Raw genomic sequence first — 18,440 nt, 5'->3', positions numbered from 1 at the left:
TTAATCAGTAAAATAAAACAAACAATCGAGCCAACACACTGCACTGGACACGCGCCCCACGCGCTAAACAACATATCAGACAGAAACCATGGCCGGAAATACCAAAATCAGGCGGCGACACCACCCCTCCACCACTGCAATACACACAGAACACAACACGTACACACACATGACACAACATCCACACACACATACACAGAAACATATATATATATATATAGAGAGAATAAATAGAAGCAAGCCGAAGTACACAATCAGAACCAACCGGAGAGTAATCGGTGGCAACCGAAACCGCGGGGAAAGAGGGAAAAAAGAACAGAGAAGAGCAGGGAAAGAGAGGAGGAAGAGAGATGTGAAGAAATTAGAGAGGGAGAGATAGAGAGAATCGAGAGAGAGAGAGAGGTAACAGAGAGATTGGAGAGAGATTGATTTGAGAGAGACGAGAGATATTGGGGCAAGGCGGTGGAGTGTGTGGTTTTTATTCCCCTTTTTAAAAATTCTCGAAATATTCAAAAGTTAATAAAATAAAATTTTCATAATTTTTGAAATATTTTGGAATTGAATACTGATTTTACGATTTAATAAAATCAGAAAATCATTTAAATATAAATAATTAATAAAATATTGATTTCTAAATTTTATAAACCCCTAAAAATAATAAATAAAATTATAAAACAATAAAAATAATTTTAGAAACAATTTTAGCATTTTTAGGAATAAATATTCAATAATATCATTTTAAAACGAATTAATTCATACAGCTCGATAATTAATTATAAAATTAATCTTCACGTCCAGCAAATCACAAACAATTAATAATACAGCAACACATAACTGGAAGAATCATCACATATTTTATTTATTTAATATTTTAATAATTATATTACAGACCAGATCCGAAAATAGGTTACTTAGCCGCTAAGTAACTATATAACGATACGATTTGGATACCAAATTTGGATAATTATCACAACAGAGCTTCCTATAAAATACTTTATACGAAATTAAGGTAATATCGTCTCGCCTTTTGAGAATAAGGACTTCTATCGGTATATAAAATGATTTGCGTATCAAAAATTTCACACCGAGACTCGTATAGGTCAAATCGTACCCCAGATCGAAAAAGTCAAAACACGGAAAGTGTTCAGAATTATCAGATTAGGTTAGGAAGGAGTTTTCAGAAGAGTTTCGGGTTGTAAAAACGCAAAAACGATTGAAGTGGGACGATTTCTAATTCTAAAAAGTAATTTTATATTTATGTAAAAATAATCAATATTAATTCTATAAATCCTTATAAAATCAAATGATAATCCAAAAATTACCAGAAAAATACCAAAATTATCTAGATTTAATTCTGGATAATTGGAAATTAAAATATGTCACTTTTATCAAAAATAAACATCCAAATATTATTATCCATCATCAAATAATTCACCAAAATTCACATAAAAATCACATAATAATTTATTTATTGATAAAAATAATTACACAATATTTCCCAGTCTTTACATTCACTCCCTTCCCTCAAACCTAGGAGTGATTGTACAACTACTAACTCATCTACACTTGTAACAATAGTTGAAAAATCAGCTTGTGTAGAGAGTACCAACGGATGAGGAACATCAATCGGGGTAGTAGTTAAGATAGCCGACGGATGATTGCTTTTAGGCACATCCATCGGGATACAATCACTAGTCGAAGGATGAACAATATCCACCGAAATAGAGGAAATGATAGAGTTTGTAGTTTAAACTATTGTGGACTCTGTGCAGATTGATGATAATTTAGGAACAGAAGTCTCAAAAGTTCCTGAAGGAATTGGCAAGTGAGCCAACCAATCATCTAGAAGATGATGCTCACTTGCACTGAATTTTTGCTTCTCCAACAGAGTTAAAGAAGGAGAATCATGGATTGATGTGTGTATCATATCCACATCCAGATAATTGGTGGGAGAGTTTTGTGTGTTTGGTGCTTCAATTGTTAAAGATTTTGGTTGTGACTCCAGATTTATTGGAGCCACATCAAACTGAATTTGAGATGGTGCAGTGACTGAGTCTTTAGCTGCAGTTTGCACTGTGTGTGATCCTTGTTCATCCCCAATTTTTCTAGCTTTCTTCTTTCTTGTATAAGTTTGGGGTGAATCAGTGTCCTTAACCCTTTTGGCCTATGCTCCTGGTTGGGAGCTTGTTTCAATAGTAGAATCCTTTTGGGAGGATGAAACTAGAGATGTGCTAAATTCCTTATTAAGCACCACATTTTGTTGGAAAAATGTGGTGTGTCTTGGTTTTGGTATACTCACCTCTCCATCCTTATTCTTAGGGTTTCTTTTGTGTTCATCCTGTCCCTCACTAACCTTACCACCCTTCACACTCCCCTCTTGGGTTTTGGTAGATTTTGAAACTGGCATCTTTTGAGAGACACCAGAGTGTGGTTTCTTTGATTTTGAATTTGAAACTTTGGATTTTGTGGCTTGGGTAAGCATCTGTTGGGTCATTGACACAGATGTCATAGCCACAGTTAATGGCAAAGAAATTTGGGAGGTAGGAGGAGTAGAGACAAAAGAATTTACCTCACTTACCTGAGGGCCATCCATGATAGGCAAATAAACAAGGGGTACTTCCTTGTGATGATCAATCCTATTTAAATCTGCAATTACTCTTCTTTCTTGAACCCAACAATTCATTTTGTTGGTTAGTTTCTCAATTACACGATCCTCATAAATATGGTTAGCAATAATCATGAAGAATCTAGCATAATAAACATTTTAGATCTCTTTTTTATCTCCCCTAAATTGTATCCTAACTCAAACATGATGGCATCACTGAAATTATAGTACTTATCAGTAAGAAGCATGTAGAGCATGTTAAGCATTGTAGTGTTGACGGAATCAAAGTTACTTATTTTACTAAAAAATACCTTGGTAACTACATCACACAGATAACTCCATTCTTTCCTAAGACCTAGCCTCCTAATTTCACTTAACTTAGTGGTAGGAAGTGCATAGCACATAAAATTAAGCAAATTAACTATATCAGCATCTGTGTGTGGCTTAATAGTAGTGTTATCAGGAATTTTAAAACATGATTTGATAATATCACTGTTAATGCAATGTTCTTTACCTTTAATGGAGAGTGTAATGGTTTTGTCATTAGACTGATCTACAGAAGTAGTCCACATCTCTTCCACAACTTCACAGTAGATTGTGGGTGATTCCAGTATGGCATAGCTAAGTTTGCATCCCTTCACAAAATCCATCATTTTGTAATATTCCTCAGATGCTGGAATCTCTTTGTTCACTAGTGCTACGAAGTTGTTCTTCTCATATATAAATCTTGACTGAGACATGATCTTTACTACTGGTGCCATTGTTAAAGCAAAGAAATTTGCAGAGAGAAAGATAATTTTGCTTTGAAGAAGAAGAGAACAGTGAATTGCAATAGAGAAAGATAAAAGCTAAAATTAACTTAAAGTAAGGCTTTTATGTATTCTCAGATAAAATGGGATAAAAATCAAAGGTAAAAATTAAAGACCCAATGAGAATTGCCCAAAATAGCCGTTTAAAAGTAAAATAAACTGTCAAAATTCTGTCAATTATCCGGCGTGATATGTCACGCCCCAAACATTTACAAAAGATAATATACAAGTAATTATAATAGTTAACAAAAGGAGGTAAATACATCTGAATCCAAGATCTTTACAGTTTAGGGTTTGGAACAGCCCAATACTATTAACTATTACAACCTGATTCCAATATCGAGTCCTCACACATAAAATCACTAACTACCTGAGCTCGAACATACGAATCGGCATCACAAGTCTTACGTGTTGTCTGCTTGAATCTAACCATATCTGCTAGCTGTAATATCAGAGGAAGCAAGTAATGAGCCAAATGCTCAACAAGCGCTATAATATACATAAACAAGAATAAAACATTAATAATGGAATTGAAAGATTCAACAATATAGTATCAAGAGATAAACTTTCAGGATGATAGCATCTTTTCTTGTAACAAAACAATTGAAAACCATTTCTTTATCAAAAACCATTTTATTGCGCTACGGATTACAGCCGGTGATCAGCCGCGAAGTAATCCTGAACCTCGCTGGGTTCTAGAACATTAATGGGATCCCTAGGCAACTTTTAAGCCTACAAATTAAGAGCGGGAAGGACTTGCGTCTCAGTCCAGATCCACTATCTAAAGAAAATATTTGTCCCCCTTGGGACCGGAAATCCAAATTTTAACTTTTTATTTTAAAAACTGATGCCAAGTGACGGCTAATTTCTTAAATAGTGAGCATCTTTATCAAGGGTTCTATATCAACTTTGAAGCACAGGGAATAGGTCCACTAAATTTCAAGGCCATGATCAACTAGACTATACTTTATCAAGGGAATTGCAAGGTTTCTATTCACAAGGAATTTGACAATGAGATTTAGCAGGGTTATAGGATGGTATGAAGGAACTAAGTGAACTAGGTTCAAGGTAATGGTTCCAGATAAGACATAGGTATTGAAATATAAAGAAAGTGAGCATCAGTTCAAAGTATAACAGGGTATTATGTTTTAGGAGTAAGAATAGGGTTATCAAGCAGTCATGAACGACTTTTAAGGGATAGCTGACTTTTAGGTATCAAGATAAGGTTACTGAGTATAACTTGCACAGGGTTCCACTTCACAATTACTTGGTATATTAGCATGATAAGACTTTTGAATTACTTGCATAGAAATCTCCAAGCAAAGTTAAACTACTTGCAATAGATACTTGAGGGTTCATGTCATTTGCATATAATACGAAAGATTTGAAACCACTTGGATCATATATATCAATATGAATTAGAATACTCACATCGTATATATAAAAACGAGGCTAACACTATCTTGCAGTATAAACAAAAGGTAGGTTGGAACACTTGCCTTGAGAAAGGCTTGACTTGACTGGCAGGTGGGAGCAACTGGAGCTTCACTTGACTTTAATGACAAGTTTACCCTCGTCTCGAGAGCCTACATAACATAATAATATCCTCATTATATTATATACTCACTAACTCAACCTAATTATAAACCGAAATTACGCACATTGGCACTTAGGCCTATATACACATAAACACTTATAATTACCTTATAAGCATAATAGTTCACATAGCTACTTATGTTCACATAGCACATTTAAGTACATAATAATATATCCATACACACTATATTGCATCACTAGGCTTGGATGATCTCACTCCACTTACTCAAGTCACTTAGTTATGCTAAACTAGCCAAAACTCTTAATATCGTCCTCATAACTCGAAGTGCCTTTTCTAAACCATCAAGTTCTTATGGACCATGACTTAGGCCTTAAACTTTTATGACCTCATACTATCTTACAACTATGGTGGTCAACCTAGGCCTCACTCATAAGTGCCCTAAAACTAATGGTTAAGTGATTTTGCTCATTATAGTGATTTCAGGGTGACACCAATGGGTTTATGAGTATAATTGACACACTTATACTTCAAGTTTATCTCTTAAACTTCTACACTAGACTCTTCTGACCATAAGTAAACTCTCAATATTGGTGGGGCACAAGGGCCTAGCTTGGGCCTACCTGGGCCCAAGCTTAAAGTCAAATCTTCCCCTGTTTTCTGCACAGAAAACTGTCCTGTTTTGCACTAACTTATGACACATGATTCTAACTCAATTCCTATGAAATATGGCTGGAAAAACTCCTCTGACACTCCCTCTAACTAGGGCTAACCAAGAACTAGTGAGGGCCTACCCATGACTTGGTCAAAACTCCTTATTTCTAAGTTGCAACAAAACTGTCCCCTACTGGATAGATTCTAAATTTTGGTGTGTGCACCTCACTAAATGGTTGGGTTTCTCTAATTTGTGACTTCTAGGCTCAATTATACCCCAATTATTAACTTCCCGTGTCTTGGGCCTAACAATGCCTAAGTAATTCCCATTCAAAATCAACACAAAACTCACATGCAAGTTTGGAAAAATTTTTAGGATTCTATCCTAGCCTTTCCACCTTAACTCCCACTTTAAAACCGCAAATTAAATCTCAACCAAGGAAAATTTAGTACTTTAAGACTCTAAACTAAGGCCTCAACCAATAATGGAGATCATCCATCCCTATAGCACCAACATGCAAAATAAAACCAAACATGCAAGTCAACATGATCACTAAATCAAGTTCGACTAAACAAGACGGTTATTAGCTCATAAATTCGACTTAAAATAATTAACTCTTCAAAAGATCATGCACACTACCTTTTAAAAACTAAGATCAATCATAATATCAAGAAAAGAATTCATTTTAAGCACATATAAGGTCGAATTTAACACAAACTAAGCATGCATGTACATTTTCGAAAAGAATAGCATATATAACATAATTATACTTGAAAATAATGTCCTATCTATAACATGCAAAGTAGAATATGACTTTAAAACTAAAGATTAGTAGCATGCAAAGGTTTTAAAAGAGTTTTATTCATCGAAATTCTTAGTTTATGCACATAAAAAGTATATCTCATAGAGAACTCTTTAATCCACATGAATTAAGAGTTTCTCTTTGGAGATCACATAAAATCAAGACATGAAAGCATTAAACTTCATCTCCTACGCATGGAACTTCTTGTAAAGTGTATATTATATGAATGGGTAATGGAATTACACTAGAATGGAAAGGATTTGATGAAGAAAAATTGAAGGGAATGGGGGAAGGGGGCTTTGGCCGAATGAAGAAAAAGAGAGGGGGAAGAGAGAAAATTTGAGAGTGGAAATGATGAGCTTGAGTGGAGTGTGGTTTTGGGTTAACTTCTCTCTTTATGGTTCATCATAGACTAATTCAATAGTGGAATTTGGAATGTACTAAAGTGCCCTTCTCCAATAATCAAGCAAAAGTGCATGCAAGGGTAGTTTAGTCTTTTGGTGGATAGAATAAGGTTAGTGGGGGTATGAATTGTCTCTTATGCCCTTTAAATTGAATTGGTGGGTATTTGGATGCATGGGCAACTAAGTAATTTGCAATTTAAAAATCAACTAATTTATATAAAATAATTTTTATAAATATAAATGCACCTCCATAAATCACAAAATAAATATCATAAAATAGGTTATGATTTTAGAAATTTAATGATATAAAATTTGAAAATTTATTGATAAAAGATTTTTAAAATCGATTTTTCATATGAAACGAAGTACTTTTGATTATCATTTAAAAATACTAAATGATAAGATTTTCTTTTCAAATTTTTTTTATATAAACTAATACATTAAACACTTAGTTTATAACCACTCAATCATATAGATCATCTACATTTATAATTCCACACAATTTAAATTTTAATTATAAACACACAATTATATATAGATAGGGTTTAGAAATATCGGTCGTAACATCCTCTCCCCCTTAAGGATTCTGTCCTTAGAATCTAGGAGAATAAGTGAGGATACCGGCTATGCATATCCGACTCTAGTTCCCACGTTGACTCTTCAACCTTGGGATTTCTCCAAAGTACTATTACCAACTTGACCAACTTATTTCTAAGACTCTTCTCTTGCTTGTCGAGTATTTTGACAGGTTGCTCCAAAAATGAAAGGTCTGCCTGAATCTCTATAGATTCATATTCTATCACATGGTTGGCATCAGGATTATACTTCTTAAGTAATGACACATGAAACACGTTATGCACATGCTGATACCGAGGCGGCAAATCTAATTCATAGGCCACCTTCCCTACTTGACTCAAAACTTCAAAAGGACCAATATATCTATGTACTAACTTCAAAAGGACCAATCCTTTCCTTGGTGATACTTTCAGCAATATGGCTTCACCTACTTGGAATCTGATATCCTTCGTGTTGGGTCTGCATACTTTCTTTGCCTATCTTGTGCAGCAAGTAACCTCTTCTGAATCAATTTGACTGTCTCATGCATTTGTTTCACCAATTTCGGGCCTAAAATCTTTCTTTCTCCCACTTCATCCCAGCTGGTTGGTGATCTGCATTTTCGTCCGTATAAAGTTTCGTATGGTGGCATCCCAATACTAGTGTGATAGCTGTTGTTATAGGAGAATTCTACCAATGGCAGGTGGTCGTCCCAACTTCCCGCAAAATCAATCGCACAACTACGCAACATGTCTTCAATTGTTTGAATTATCCTTTCGCTTTGACCATCAGTCTGTGGATGATACGCCGTACTCATATTCAACTTGGTTCCAAGACTTTCTTGAAATTGCTTCCAGAATCTCGAGTTAAATCGTGGATCTCTGTCTGAAACTATTGATACAGGTATGCCATGTCATAATACGATTTCACGCACATATAGGTGGACCAATCTATCCAATGAAGACATCTCATTAATCGGAAGAAAATGTGCCGACTTCGTAATGCGATCAACTATAACCCATATAGCGTCATATCCAGATTTCGTTCATAGTAATCATACTATAAAGTCCGTGGAAATGTTTACCCACTTCCATTCTGGAATCTTTAAAGGCTAAATTAATCCACTTGGTCTTTGATGTTCTACCTTCACTTTCTGACAAGTATAGCACCTCGCAACTCATTCTTCTATTTCTCGCTTCATATTTGGCCACCAAAAGTTCTGCTTCAAGTCCTGGTACATCTTGGTGCTTCCCGGATGGATTGAAAATCTAAAATTATGAGCTTCTTGCAATATCTCATTCTTCAATTCAGTCACATGAGGAATCCAAATTCTTGAGAAAAACCTTAATATACCTTGTTCATCCCTTTTAGTACAAATCTCTTCTTAGGTCAGTTGATTATTCTCCTGTTTCATCACTTCTTCCTAACATTTCCGTATCTTTTCCAATAATGATGGCTGAAAAGTTATAGTACGACAAATCTCCTCACCTTTTCCGCAAACACACAGTTCTAATTTAAATCTCATGATTTCTCCAGATAATTCCTTTGATACCGCTGCCATATTCAACCTCTCTTTCCTACTCAAAGCATCAGCTACCACATTTGCCTTTCCCGAATGATAATTTATCGATCAATCATAGTCCTTAATTAATTCCAACCATCTCCTTTGCCTCATATTGAGCTCCTTTTGAGTGAAAATATACTTCAAATTCTTGTGATCCGCGTAGATCTCACACCTTTCTCCGTAAAGGTAATGTCTCCCGATCTTAAATGCAAATACTATAGCTGCTAATTCCAAGTCATGTGTAGGATACTTCAATTCATGTGGTTTTAACTGTCTTGACGTATACGCAATCTCCTTATTTTGTTGCATTAGCACGCAACCCAGGCCCTTATGTGAAGCATCACTGAAAATCACAAAGTCTCCTTGATCGTCTGGTAATACTAGTACCAGAGCTGTAACCAACCTCTGTTTGAATTCTTGAAAACTATCTTCACATTCTGCATTCCATTCAAATTTCTGATTCTTCCTAGTCAACTTAGTCAATGGTGTGGCGAGTTTTGAGAAATCTTTAACAAACCTTCTAATATCCCGCCAATCCTAGAAAACTTCGCACTTCTGTAGTTATCTTTGGTCTCTCCCAACTCATAATTGCCTCAATCTTTTCCGGATCCACTTTGACTCCTTTATTTCCAATAACATGTCCCAGAAATTGAACTTCCTTTAACCAGAACTCACACTTAGAAAACTTGGCATACAACTTCTCTTGTCAAAGTATCTCCAATGCTAAGCATAGATGCTGCATATGTTCTTCTTCTGACTTTGAATATATTAGAATATCATCAATGAATACAACTACAAACTTATCCAAATACTTTTTAAATACCCGGTTCATTAGATCCATAAATGCTGCAGGAGCATTAGTCAACCCAAAAGGCATTACTAAGAATTCATAATATCCGTATATTGTTCTGAATGCTGTCTTCGGGATGTTGTCTTCTTTGATCTTCAATTGATGGTATCCTGATCTTAAATCATTCTTGGAAAAGCACTTAGCTCCTTTCAGCTGATCAAATAAATCATCTATCCTTGGTAGCGGGTACCGGTTCTTAACCGTCATCTTATTCAACTCCCGATATTCTATACATAACCTCATGCTTCCATCCTTCTTCTTTACGAATAGAACAGGTGCTCCCCATGGTGACGTACTTGACCGTATCACTCCTTTTTCCAATAATTCCTGTAGCTGGCTCGCCAACTCTTTCATTTCTGCTGGTGCCATTCTATAAGGTGCCTTCGAAACTGGTTCTGTGCTTGGAGCAAGTTTGATCTCAAACTCAATCTGTCGATCGGGCGGTAAACCTGGTAGTTTGTCTGGAAACACAACTGGAAATTCGTTGACTACGGGGATATCTTCCATGCGGAGGCTCTCTCTTTATGAATCCACTACATAGGCTAGGAATGATTCGCAACCTCTCCTAAGCAATTTCTTAGCCTGGACGATTATAAGAAATAATCGTTCTTGCCTCTGACCCTTAAATACAAATTTTTGTCCAATCTCTGTCTTTAAATATACTTTCTTAGATTTGCAATCTATCTGGGCGTTATTCTTCCCTAACCAATATATGCCTAAGATTATGTCAAACTCCCCTAACTTGAAAAGTATCAAGTCTGCTGAAAATTTATGCCCCGAAATATCAATCTCACACTTAGGACAAAATTGACTCACAGGAATCTTCTCTTGGTTCGTAATTACCACATATATTACCTCGTTCAGGGTCATTTTATCACATTTAAGTTTATCAATGAAAGTTTCTGATATAAAAGATCTAGTAGCTCCAGAATCAATCAATACCTTAGCTTCAATATTATTCATTAAAAGTTTACCTGCTATCACCTCAGAATTCTAAACAACATCCTTCATCTTTAAATCAAATGTCCTTGTTGTCACTTGCGGAGTTGCGGTAGATGGTGGAGGTAATGTCAATACCTCAGCCGACATGCTTACACTAGTACTTTCCACGTTCATCAAAGCCTTGACTGGTCTGGTTGACTTGCATTCCCTAGCTATATGTCCAGTCTTTCCACACTTATAGCATGTAACTCCCGGCTTCGGTATCTTACACTCATTAGCCAAGTGTCTCTTCTGATTGCATTTATAGCATGTCATGTTCAACTTATTACACACTCCTAGATGTCTTTTTCCACAATGCTTGCACTCTGGTCTCTGAAATCTATTTTCTCCAACTTGTCCTTGGCTTGACTGGTTTTCCCCCTTAGAATCTTTCCTCTTGTTAAAATTTCCCTTCTTTTGAAAATTTCTGCCTATGTGGAATCCAATCTTTTTCACACTCCTGTCTTGTGAGCTTCCGGCTTCAGACTTCTCTCTATAAAATGGAACCTTTCTCTTCTTGTTATCCTTTTCTTTCCTTGACTGTATCCCATTACTCTCAATCAGAGTAGCCTTCTGTGCTACTCCAGCATAAGTATCGAGCTCAAACATAGCCACTCTATCTCTGATCCAAGGCTCTAATCCTTGTTGGAATCTCTTTGCTTTCTCCTCCTCGGTGTTGGTATATTTTGTCACAATCCTTGACAGCTCCGTAAACTTCTTCTCGTACTCCAATACAGACATGCTTCCTTGCTTCAATTCAAGAATTTTAAGCTCCATATGATTCTGCATATACTTAGGGTAATACTTTTCCTGGAATAACCTCTTAAACCTTTCCCAAGAAACCGGCTGATTTGTCTCCATAGCTTTCACTGAATCCCACCGATAGATGACTTCCCCTTTCAGAAAATTAGTAGCATATGGCGTCTTCTGATCTTCTCCTAACTCAACCAATTCAAAATCTCTTTCTATTTCCCTAATCCATGTATTAGCTATTACCGGATCAGTGGTATCATGAAATGCAGATGGATTCACATTCTGAAAAGCTTTGAAAGTAACAATTTGTCGAGGTGGTACTGGTGGATCAGGTGGTTGGTGTGGTTCACAGTTATCTTTGTTTTTGAATTATTGTTGAAGAGTTAGTTGTTGTTTAGATATAGCGTTTGTTAGCTGTTGTAAGGTTTTCAGAAGTCCAAGAATATTAGGATCTGTGGTAGAAGTTGTTGTCGGGTTCTTCTTTTTAGGTTGCATGATCCAAAAAAAAAGTAATATCAAAACTGGTATGAACAATACATAAAATTTCATGGTTATGGTGTCACCAGTCATTATATTCATTCAATCGGGTTTCAAATTAAACAATAAGGGTGATGCATATAAAGACATAAGAACAATTGAAAGAAAATAGAACGATAGTACATAATTATCGAAATTAGGGTCAAGGTACATCAAGATTGTAATAGAGTTTGAATCTAGGGATAACATGCTTAATTAAAGGAACACAACAGGGAATTCTACAGAGTCCAACAATACAACGACATGAGAAGTAGATAATGGAAAGAACTAAGGCTCCGCTCCATCAGATCGGGGTCCGGTAGTCTTCTCTTCACAAAGTGTCTTCACAATACTCTGGAGCTCGTCCGCTATCATCTAGATAGTATACTGGCTAGTACGATCTCGGTGCAATGGCATCTCATCCAGTTTAGTGTTAACGTATTGAACCAAGGTCTCAAGTCTCGCAATCATCTGCTCATTAGGCTTTCCTTATAGTTTCGACTGTCCGGATACACGTTCTTCAATCGCTCTAACATTCGATCGTACTTGCCCTGAAGCCTGTCGAACTTACGCCTCAACACAGCATACACAGAAAAATCTATTGTGTCGAACGGTTCAGAGGATGATGAGGAACGCGCCCTTTGCTGCCAAACAAGGCATAGATATATATATATATATAAGAGAATTAGTAGAGAATGACTCAAATATCCTATACCTACACTCTCGTATAATATTCTATAAACCTATATACATATATAACCTATTTGGCCTGTCCAGGGACTCTAAACCGTAGCTCTGATACCAAAACCTGTCACGCCCTAAATATTTACAAAAGACAATATACGAGTAATTATAATAGTTAACAAAAGGAAGTAAACACATCTGAATCCAAGATCTTTACTGTTTAGGATTTGGAACAGCCCAACACTATTAACTATTACAACCTGATTCCAATATAGAGTCCTCACACACAAAATCACTAACTACCTGAGCTCGAACATACGAATCGGCATAATAAGTCTTACGCGATGTCTGCTTGAATCTAACCATATCTGCTAGCTGTAATATCAAGGTAAGCAAGTAGTGAGCCAAATGCTCAACAAGCGCTATAATATACATAAACAAGAATAAAACATTAACAATTGAATTGAAAGATTCAACAATATAGTATCAAGAGATAAACTTTCAGGATGATGGCATCTTTTCTTGTAACAAAATAATTAAAAACCATTTCTTTATCAAAAACCATTTTATGACGCTACGGATTACAGCCGATGATCAGCCGCAAAGTAATCCCGAACCACACTGGGTTCTAGAATATTAATGGGACCCCTAGGCAACTTTTAAGCCTACAAATTAAGAGCGGAAAGGAATTGCATCTCAGTCCAGATCCACTATCTAAAGAAAATATTTGTTCCCCTTTGGGACTAGAAATCCAAATTTTAACTTTTTATTTTAAAAACTGATGCCAAGTGATGGTTAATTTCTTAAACAGTGAGCATCTTTATCAAGGGTTCTAGATCAACTTTGAAGCATAGGGAATAGGTCCACTAAATTTCAAGGCCATGATCAACTAGACTATACTTTATTAAGGGAATTGCAAGGTTTCTATCCACAGGGAATTTGACAATGAGATTTAGTAGGGTTATCGGATAGTATGAAGGAACTAAGTCGAATTAGGTTCAAGTTAATGGTTCCAGATAAGACATAGGTATTGGAATATAAAGAAGGTGAGCATCAGTTCAAAGTATAACAAGGTATCATGTTTTAGGAGTAGGAATAGGGTTATCAAACAGTCATGAATGACTTTTAAGGGATAGCTGACTTTTAGATATCAAGATAAGGTTACTGAGTATAACTTGCACAAGGTTCCACATCACAATTACTTGGTATATTAGCATGGTACGACTTTTGAATTACTTGCATAGAAATCTCCAAGCAAAGTTAAACTACTTGCAACAAATACTTGAGGTTTTATGGTATTTGCATATAATACGAAAGATATATTTGAAACCACTTGGATCATATATATCAAGGTGAATTAGAATACTCGCATCATATATATAAAAATGGGGCTAACACTATTTTGCAGTATAAACAAAAAGGTAGGTTGGAACACTTGCCTTGAGAAAGGCTTGACGTGACTGGCAGGTGGGAGCAACTGGAGCTTCACTGGACTTTAATGGCAAGTTTACCCTCGTCTCGAGAGCCTACATAAAATAATAATATCATCGTTATAATATATACCGACTAACTCAACCTAATTATAAACCGAAATTACGCACATTGGCACTTAGGCCTATATACACATAAACGCTTATAATTACCTTATAATCATAATAGTTCAGATAAAACATTTAAGTACATAATAATATATCCATACACACTATATTGCATCACTAGGCTTGGATGATCTCACTCCACTTACTCAAATCACTTAGTTATGCTAAACTAGCCAAAACTCTTAATATCGTCCTCATAACTCGAAGTGCCTTTTTCTAAACCATCAAGTTCTTACGGACCCTGACTTAGGCATTACACTTTAATGACCTCATACTATCTTACAACTATGGTGGTCAACCTAGGCCTCACTCATAAGTGCCCTAAAACTAATGGTTAAGTTATTTTGCTCATTATAGTGATTTCAGGGTGACACCAATGGGTTCATGAGTACAATTGACACACTTACACTTCAAGTTACCTCTCAAAATTCTACACTAGACTCTTCTGACCATAAGGCAATTCTCAAACTTGGTGTGGCTCAAGGGCCTAGCTTCGGCCTACCTGGGCCTAAGCTTAAAGTCCAATGTTCCCCTGTTTTCTGGACAGAAAACTGTCCTGTTTTCCACTAACTTATGACACATGATTCTAACTCAATTCCTATGAACTATGGCTGGAAAAACTCCTCTGCCACTCCCTCCAACTAGGGCTAACCAAGGCCTAGTGAGGGCCTAACCATGACATGGTCAAAAATCTATATTTCTAAGTTGCAATAAAATTGTCCCCCGCTGGACATATTCTAAATTTCTGTGTGTGCACCTCACTAAATGGCTGGGTTTCTCTAATTTATGACTTCTAGACTCAATTATACCCCAATTCTTAACTACCCGTGGCTTGGTCCTAACAATTCCTAAGAAATACCCATTCAAAATCAACACAAAACTCACATGCAAATCTGGAAAAAATTTCAGGATTCTATCCTAGCCTTTTCACCTTAACTCTCACTTTAAAACCACAAATTAAATCTCAACCAAGACAAATTTACTACTATAAGACTCTAAAATTAGGACTCACCCAATAATGGAGATCATCCATGCCCTATAACACCAACATGCGAAATAAAACTTAATAAGTGTATGCAACTCAAGATGATCACTAAATCAAGTTCGACTAAACAAGAGGGTTATTAGCTCATAAATTCGACTTAAAATACTTAACTACTTCAAAAGATCATGCACACTACCTTTTAACAACTAAGATAAATCATAATATCAAGGAAACAATTCGTTTTAAGCACATATAAGGTCGAATTTAACATAAACTAAGCATGCATGTACATTTTTGAAAAGAAGAGCATATATAACATGATTATACTTGAAAATAATGCCCTATATCTAACATGAAAAGTAGAATATGACTTTACAACTAAATATCAGTAGCATGCAAAGATTTTAAAAGATTTTTATTCATGGAAACACTTAGTTTATGCACATAAAAAGTATATCTCATAGAGAACTCTTTAATCCACATGAATTAAGAGTTTCTCTTTGGAGATCACATAAAATCAAGACATGCAAGCATTAAACTTCATCTCCTAAACATGGAACTTCTTGTAAAGTGTATATTATATGAATGGGTAATGGAATTACACTAGAATGGAAAGGATTTGATGAAGAAAAATTAAAGGGAATGGGGGAAGGGGCTTCGGCCGAATGAAGAAAAAGAGAGGCGGAGGAGAGAAAATTTGAGATTGAAAATGATGAGCTTGAGTGGAGTGTGGTTTTGGGTTAACTCCTCTCTTTATGGTTCATCATGCACTAATTCAATAGTGGAATTTGGAATGTACTAAAGTGCCCTTCTCCAATAACCAAGCAAAAGTGCGTGCAAGGGTAGTTTAGTCTTTTGGAGAATAGAAGAAGGTTAGTAGGGTATGAATTGTCTCTTATGCCCTTTAAATTGAATTGGAGGGTATTTGCATGCATGGGCAACTAAGTAATTTGCAATTTAAAAATCAACTAATTTATATAAAACAATTTTTATAAATATAAATGCACCTCCATAAATCACAAAATAAATATCATAAAATAGCTTATGATTTTAGAAATTTAATGATATAAAATTTGAAAATTTATTATTAAAAGATTTTTAAAATCGATTTTTCATATAAAATGAAGTACTTTTGATTATCATTTAAAAATACTAAATGATAAGATTTTCTTTTCAAAATTTGTTCATATAAACTAATACATTAAACACTTAGTTTATAAGCACTCAGTCATATAGATCATCCACATTTATAATTCCACACAATTCAAATTTAAATTATAAACACACAATTATATATAGATAGGGTTTAGAAATAACGGTCGTAACCTGATATACCTACAGAATGTAAGTATATCCGATGGATAATGTTCAGGAATTTAACGGCTAAGATGTAGACAATTCGACGAATGAGAATAAAGCAATTGTTCGTCGGGTTTTGTGAAGGCCTCAACTCCGAGGTCAGGAGTTGACGTCATCAACAACAATAATAACCATCATAATTTAATCCAATTCATTAATAATACATAACTATGACCCCTTTACCAAGACCTTTTCCAGGTTTAAGTATGATTTAGGTTATAACTATTACACGACTAACTTACATTAAACCATGCTGACGCAGCTAACTCAATACAGCAACTCAATAGACCATCCTTGGTCGAACACAACCACCTTAGAGGAGCCTGACATAGAAGGATCTGGAACTCTGGCCTCAACTACCATGGAAGAATCTCCTAGGCATCTGCAATACATATATAAAACATTCTGTAAGGGTGAGCAATCAATTGCTCAGAAGTACCATTATATTAATAACAAGTAAATCAGTTTATAATAAAGCAGTGATAGGAACAGAGATTATAGCTCGCTTGCAAAACATGTAAAACATTCATAAACTGGATATTAAAACTAGCATGCTCTAAAAAACAATAACATTAGTAGTGTGCTGTGTATACATACCAGAGAATAATTCTAGCATGCCATTTTCATTGCCAAATCCACTGTATAACTCACTTGTTCCGTTACGAGAATCACAAAGCCAAATCAGATATGTACGGATATATGAAGAGAGCTGATCAGGCTATCAACACTGGACGGCTCCCACTGCCATCCCATATACCTATTCCGGAACTCAGAGACTAGCTAGGTCTCTGACATGCCGGACTAATCGGTTATATAATGTGCGCAACCGAATTAGCCTCTTATGACACCTCAATAGGCCTACTCTGGCCCCAATGTATCCCATATCTGATCATTTTATCCAGTTTTCAAAACACTTGTACCTATCTCATTTCAAAATCATTCATTTTACCTGAACATATATAAAATCCAGTTCGCAAATCATTTCATTCGAGATAGGTACCTTTCGAAGTTACTTTTCCCCAAAACAATTAGAAAACAGTGATTTATAACTACATGAGATACGTAACTTAAAACGTTTCTGTTCCATTGCGAGAATAAAACAATTAGCTATTCATACATACTGAACCATAAAAGAATGGTCAGGGGTACTTTCCTTGCAGAGCTATACAACTAATACTCATCGACCTTGGACTAACTTGGACACTCGGCTTTATCGCCTTACTATCAGACTATCCTGGATCCAACTTCAACGTTCAGGTCCTTCGCTTGGAACCTCGCTACGCTGCTCGACTGATCACTAGGTTATCTTAGCTCGATTTTAATTCTTGAGTCCTTCGACTAGAACCTACAGAGCCGAAATACCCTACATTAGACATCTAGGTATGCTTGACACATCCTCAATAACACATCCACCCATTCGATACACATAGCAATCAGGGTTCACATACTTAAAACTCGACTCGATATTCATTTTCGGAAATCACAAATACTTGTTGTTGTAGGAAACAGGGTTGTCAGTTATAACTTATAATATATATTCTTACAATACGCAGATACGCTTCGTAAAAACAAGGTTATTAACCATTTATTACAATTTGCAGATAGGGAGATACAACATTTATTTATAGGTATATAAATATACACACTCGACGAATATCCCCCGATAATTTACAGGGTATGCTCCTGAAATTTGGGCGGCATCTCCTTTGTTTATCGGACTACCCGTCGAGCAATAATCGACGTCAAATCAATCACACAACAATGC

Source organism: Apium graveolens, chromosome 6 (assembly GCF_009905375.1).
Source record: "Apium graveolens cultivar Ventura chromosome 6, ASM990537v1, whole genome shotgun sequence".
Taxonomy (NCBI): domain Eukaryota; kingdom Viridiplantae; phylum Streptophyta; class Magnoliopsida; order Apiales; family Apiaceae; genus Apium; species Apium graveolens.
The sequence above is the reverse complement of the archived record's forward strand: the minus strand, read 5'-3'. Positions refer to the sequence as shown.